Source organism: Salvelinus fontinalis, unplaced genomic scaffold (assembly GCF_029448725.1).
Source record: "Salvelinus fontinalis isolate EN_2023a unplaced genomic scaffold, ASM2944872v1 scaffold_0137, whole genome shotgun sequence".
NCBI lineage: Eukaryota > Metazoa > Chordata > Actinopteri > Salmoniformes > Salmonidae > Salvelinus > Salvelinus fontinalis.
The window spans coordinates 181,655-188,092 of NW_026600346.1; the positions used below are offsets into that span (position 1 = coordinate 181,655).

Sequence of the window (6,438 nt, forward strand, 5' to 3'; positions counted from 1 at the left end):
TCTCCTATGGGGACAGCTGAAGACCCTTTTAAGGGTTCTCCTATGGGGACAGCTGAAGACCCCTTAATTAAAGGGTTCTCCTATGTGGACAGCTGAAGACCCCTTAAAGGGTTCTCCTATGTGGACAACTGAAGACCCCTTAAAGGGTTCTCCTATGGGGACAGCTGAAGACCCCTTAAAGGGTTCTCCTATGGGGACAGCTGAAGACCCCTTAAAGGGTTCTCCTATGGGGACAACTGAAGACGCCTTAATTAAAGGGTTCTCCTTTGGGGACAGCTGAAGACCCCTTAATTAAAGGGTTCTCCTATGGGGAGAGCTGAATAACCCTTAATTAAAGGGTTCTCCTATGTGGACAGCTGAAGACCCCTTAAAGGGTTCTCCTATGGGGACGGCCGAAGACCCCTTAAAGGGTTCTCCTATGGGAACAGCTGAAGACCCCTTAATTAAAGGGTTCTCCTATGGGGACAGCTGAATAACATTTAATTAAAGGGTTCTCCTATGGGGACAGCTGAATACCCCTTAATTAAAGGGTTATCCTATGGGGACAGCTGAATAACCCTTAATTAAAGGGTTCTCCTATGGGGACGGCTGAAGACCCCTTAAAGGGTTCTCCTATGGGAACAGCTGAAGACCCCTTAATTAAAGGGTTCTCCTATGGGGACAGCTGAATAACCCTTAAAGGGTTCTCCTATGGGGACAGCTGAATACCCCTTAATTAAAGGGTTCTCCTATGGGGACAGCTGAATAACCCTTAATTAAAGGGTTCTCCTATGGGGACAGCTGAATAACCCTTAAAGGGTTCTCCTATGGGGACAGCTGAATAACCCTTAATTAAAGGGTTCTCCTATGGGGACAGCTGAAGACCCCTTAAAGGGTTCTCCTATGGGGACAGCTGAAGACCCCTTAAAGGGTTCTCCTATGGGGACAGCTGAATAACCCTTAATTAAAGGGTTCTCCTATGTGGACAGCTGAAGACCCCTTAAAGGGTTCTCCTATGGGGACAGCTGAAAGCCCCTTAAAGGGTTCTCCTATGGGGACAGCTGAAGACCCCTTAAAGGGTTCTCCTATGGGGACAGCTGAATAACCCTTAATTAAAGGGTTCTCCTATGTGGACAGCTGAAGACCCCTTAAAGGGTTCTCCTATGGGGACGGCCGAAGACCCCTTAAAGGGTTCTCCTATGGGAACAGCTGAAGACCCCTTAATTAAAGGGTTCTCCTATGGGGACAGCTGAATAACATTTAATTAAAGGGTTCTCCTATGGGGACAGCTGAATACCCCTTAATTAAAGGGTTATCCTATGGGGACAGCTGAATAACCCTTAATTAAAGGGTTCTCCTATGGGGACGGCTGAAGACCCCTTAAAGGGTTCTCCTATGGGAACAGCTGAAGACCCCTTAATTAAAGGGTTCTCCTATGGGGACAGCTGAATAACCCTTAAAGGGTTCTCCTATGGGGACAGCTGAATACCCCTTAATTAAAGGGTTCTCCTATGGGGACAGCTGAATAACCCTTAATTAAAGGGTTCTCCTATGGGGACAGCTGAATAACCCTTAAAGGGTTCTCCTATGGGGACAGCTGAATAACCCTTAATTAAAGGGTTCTCCTATGGGGACAGCTGAAGACCCCTTAAAGGGTTCTCCTATGGGGACAGCTGAAGACCCCTTAAAGGGTTCTCCTATGGGGACAGCTGAATAACCCTTAATTAAAGGGTTCTCCTATGTGGACAGCTGAAGACCCCTTAAAGGGTTCTCCTATGGGGACAGCTGAAAGCCCCTTAAAGGGTTCTCCTATGGGGACAGCTGAAGACCCCTTAAAGGGTTCTCCTATGGGGACAGCTGAATAACCCTTAATTAAAGGGTTCTCCTATGGGGACAGCTGAATAGCCCTTAATTAAAGGGTCTCCTATGGGGACAGCTGAAGACCCCTTAATTAAAGGGTTCTCCTATGGGGACAGCTGAATACCCCTTAATTAAAGGGTTATCCTATGGGGACAGCTGAATAACCCTTAATTAAAGGGTTCTCCTATGGGGACAGCTGAAGACCCCTTAAAGGTTCTAGATAGCACATGTTCTGTCTAAAAGTGTATCTTCCTTTTTAAGTTAAACATTAATTTCCTTGTAAATGAGCTCAATGGTTTCTACTGTATTCCTATAGGTTATTGACTAAATCCATGTTATGAGTGTGAATACAGGACATGCATTCCATTTCCAAGAAGCCTATTTCCTGTTGAATCACCAGGATGTAGACCTGGTACACAGCCCTGTTGAATCACCAGGATGTAGACCTGGTACATTGTCCATCACAGCTCTGTTGAATCCCCAGGATGTAGACCTGGTACATTGTCCATCACAGCCCTGTTGAATCACCAGGATGTAGACCTGTTACATTGTCCAACACAGCTCTGTTGAATCACCAGGATGTAGACCTGGTACATTGTCCAACACAGCCCTGTTGAATCACCAGGATGTAGACCTGGTACATTGTCCATCACAGCCCTGTTGAATCACCAGGATGTAGACCTGGTACATTGTCCATCACAGCCCTGTTGAATCACCAGGATGTAGGTCTGGTACATTGTCCATCACAGCTCTGTTGAATCACCAGGATGTAGGTCTGGTACATTGTCCATCACAGCTCTGTTGAATCACCAGGATGTAGACCTGGTACATTGTCCATCACAGCCCTGTTGAATCACCAGGATGTAGACCTGGTACATTGTCCATCACAGCCCTGTTGAATCACCAGGATGTAGACCTGGTACATTGTCCAACACAGCCCTGTTGAATCACCAGGATGTAGACCTGGTACATTGTCCATCACAGCTCTGTTGAATCACCAGGATATAGACCTGTTACATTGTCCATCACAGCCCTGTTGAATCACCAGGATGTAGGTCTGGTACATTGTCCATCACAGCCCTGTTGAATCACCAGGATGTAGGTCTGGTACATTGTCCATCACAGCCCTGTTGAATCACCAGGATGTAGACCTGGTACATTGTCCATCACAGCCCTGTTGAATCACCAGGATGTAGACCTGGTACATTGTCCATCACAGCCCTGTTGACTCCCCAGGATGTAGACCTGGTACATTGTCCATCACAGCTCTGTTGAATCACCAGGATGTAGGTCTGGTACATTGTCCATCACAGCCCTGTTGAATCACCAGGATGTAGACCTGGTACATTGTCCATCACAGCTCTGTTGAATCCCCAGGATGTAGGTCTGGTACATTGTCCATCACAGCTCTGTTGAATCACCAGGATATAGACCTGGTACATTGTCCATCACAGCCCTGTTGAATCACCAGGATGTAGACCTGGTACATTGTCCATCACAGCCCTGTTGAATCACCAGGATGTAGGTCTGGTACATTGTCCATCACAGCTCTGTTGAATCACCAGGATGTAGGTCTGGTACATTGTCCATCACAGCCCTGTTGAATCACCAGGATGTAGGTCTGGTACATTGTCCATCACAGCTCTGTTGAATCACCAGGATGTAGACCTGGTACATTGTCCATCACAGCTCTGTTGAATCACCAGGATGTAGACCTGTTACATTGTCCATCACAGCCCTGTTGAATCACCAGGATGTAGGTCTGGTACATTGTCCATCACAGCCCTGTTGAATCACCAGGATGTAGGTCTGGTACATTGTCCATCACAGCTCTGTTGAATCACCAGGATGTAGACCTGGAACATTGTCCATCACAGCTCTGTTGAATCACCAGGATGTAGACCTGGTACATTGTCCATCACAGCCCTGTTGAATCACCAGGATGTAGACCTGGTACATTGTCCATCACAGCCCTGTTGAATCACCAGGATGTAGACCTGGTACATTGTCCAACACAGCCCTGTTGAATCACCAGGATGTAGACCTGGTACATTGTCCATCACAGCCCTGTTGAATCACCAGGATGTAGACCTGGTACATTGTCCATCACAGCCCTGTTGAATCACCAGGATGTAGACCTGGTACATTGTCCATCACAGCTCTGTTGAATCACCAGGATGTAGGTCTGTTACATTGTCCATCACAGCCCTGTTGAATCACCAGGATATAGACCTGTTACATTGTCCATCACAGCCCTGTTGAATCACCAGGATGTAGACCTGGTACACAGCCCTGTTGAATCACCAGGATGTAGGTCTGGTACATTGTCCATCACAGCTCTGTTGAATCACCAGGATGTAGACCTGGTACATTGTCCATCACAGCCCTGTTGAATCACCAGGATGTAGGTCTGGTACATTGTCCATCACAGCTCTGTTGAATCACCAGGATGTAGACCTGGTACATTGTCCATCACAGCCCTGTTGAATCACCAGGATGTAGACCTGGTACATTGTCCATCACAGCCCTGTTGAATCACCAGGATGTAGACCTGGTACATTGTCCAACACAGCCCTGTTGAATCACCAGGATGTAGACCTGGTACATTGTCCATCACAGCTCTGTTGAATCACCAGGATATAGACCTGTTACATTGTCCATCACAGCCCTGTTGAATCACCAGGATGTAGGTCTGGTACATTGTCCATCACAGCCCTGTTGAATCACCAGGATGTAGGTCTGGTACATTGTCCATCACAGCCCTGTTGAATCACCAGGATGTAGACCTGGTACATTGTCCATCACAGCCCTGTTGAATCACCAGGATGTAGACCTGGTACATTGTCCATCACAGCCCTGTTGACTCCCCAGGATGTAGACCTGGTACATTGTCCATCACAGCTCTGTTGAATCACCAGGATGTAGGTCTGGTACATTGTCCATCACAGCCCTGTTGAATCACCAGGATGTAGACCTGGTACATTGTCCATCACAGCTCTGTTGAATCCCCAGGATGTAGGTCTGGTACATTGTCCATCACAGCTCTGTTGAATCACCAGGATATAGACCTGGTACATTGTCCATCACAGCCCTGTTGAATCACCAGGATGTAGACCTGGTACATTGTCCATCACAGCCCTGTTGAATCACCAGGATGTAGGTCTGGTACATTGTCCATCACAGCTCTGTTGAATCACCAGGATGTAGGTCTGGTACATTGTCCATCACAGCCCTGTTGAATCACCAGGATGTAGGTCTGGTACATTGTCCATCACAGCTCTGTTGAATCACCAGGATGTAGACCTGGTACATTGTCCATCACAGCTCTGTTGAATCACCAGGATGTAGACCTGTTACATTGTCCATCACAGCCCTGTTGAATCACCAGGATGTAGGTCTGGTACATTGTCCATCACAGCCCTGTTGAATCACCAGGATGTAGGTCTGGTACATTGTCCATCACAGCTCTGTTGAATCACCAGGATGTAGACCTGGAACATTGTCCATCACAGCTCTGTTGAATCACCAGGATGTAGACCTGGTACATTGTCCATCACAGCCCTGTTGAATCACCAGGATGTAGACCTGGTACATTGTCCATCACAGCCCTGTTGAATCACCAGGATGTAGACCTGGTACATTGTCCAACACAGCCCTGTTGAATCACCAGGATGTAGACCTGGTACATTGTCCATCACAGCCCTGTTGAATCACCAGGATGTAGACCTGGTACATTGTCCATCACAGCCCTGTTGAATCACCAGGATGTAGACCTGGTACATTGTCCATCACAGCTCTGTTGAATCACCAGGATGTAGGTCTGTTACATTGTCCATCACAGCCCTGTTGAATCACCAGGATATAGACCTGTTACATTGTCCATCACAGCCCTGTTGAATCACCAGGATGTAGACCTGGTACACAGCCCTGTTGAATCACCAGGATGTAGGTCTGGTACATTGTCCATCACAGCTCTGTTGAATCACCAGGATGTAGACCTGGTACATTGTCCATCACAGCCCTGTTGAATCACCAGGATGTAGGTCTGGTACATTGTCCATCACAGCCCTGTTGAATCACCAGGATGTAGACCTGGTACATTGTCCAACACAGCCCTGTTGAATCACCAGGATGTAGACCTGATACATTGTCCATCACAGCTCTGTTGAATCACCAGGATGTAGGTCTGGTACATTGTCCATCACAGCCCTGTTGAATCACCAGGATGTAGACCTGGTACATTGTCCATCACAGCCCTGTTGACTCCCCAGGATGTAGACCTGGTACATTGTCCATCACAGCTCTGTTGAATCACCAGGATGTAGGTCTGGTACATTGCCCATCACAGCCCTGTTGAATCACCAGGATGTAGACCTGGTACATTGTCCATCACAGCTCTGTTGAATCCCCAGGATGTAGGTCTGGTACATTGTCCATCACAGCTCTGTTGAATCACCAGGATATAGACCTGGTACATTGTCCATCACAGCCCTGTTGAATCACCAGGATGTAGACCTGGTACATTGTCCATCACAGCCCTGTTGAATCACCAGGATGTAGACCTGGTACATTGTCCATCACAGCTCTGTTGAATCACCA

At 47.4% G+C, this 6,438-nt stretch overlaps 1 long non-coding RNA gene across 3 annotated transcripts; it reads right to left on the bottom strand.

The window, feature by feature from the left end:
- Nucleotides 1–1,427: 1,427 nt before the first annotated feature.
- LOC129843436 (uncharacterized) lies at nt 1,428–6,166 on the bottom strand. 3 transcript variants are annotated; one of them, XR_008757838.1, is made up of 3 exons: nt 5,838–6,166; nt 5,378–5,790; nt 1,428–5,283 (listed from the first exon to the last, which is right to left on the bottom strand). It is a non-coding gene; the product is annotated as an uncharacterized LOC129843436 (long non-coding RNA). The 3 variants fall into 3 exon arrangements; XR_008757837.1 differs by having other exon boundaries at nt 1,428–3,648; nt 3,743–5,790; XR_008757836.1 differs by having other exon boundaries at nt 1,428–2,567; nt 2,662–5,790.
- Nucleotides 6,167–6,438: the final 272 nt, after the last annotated feature.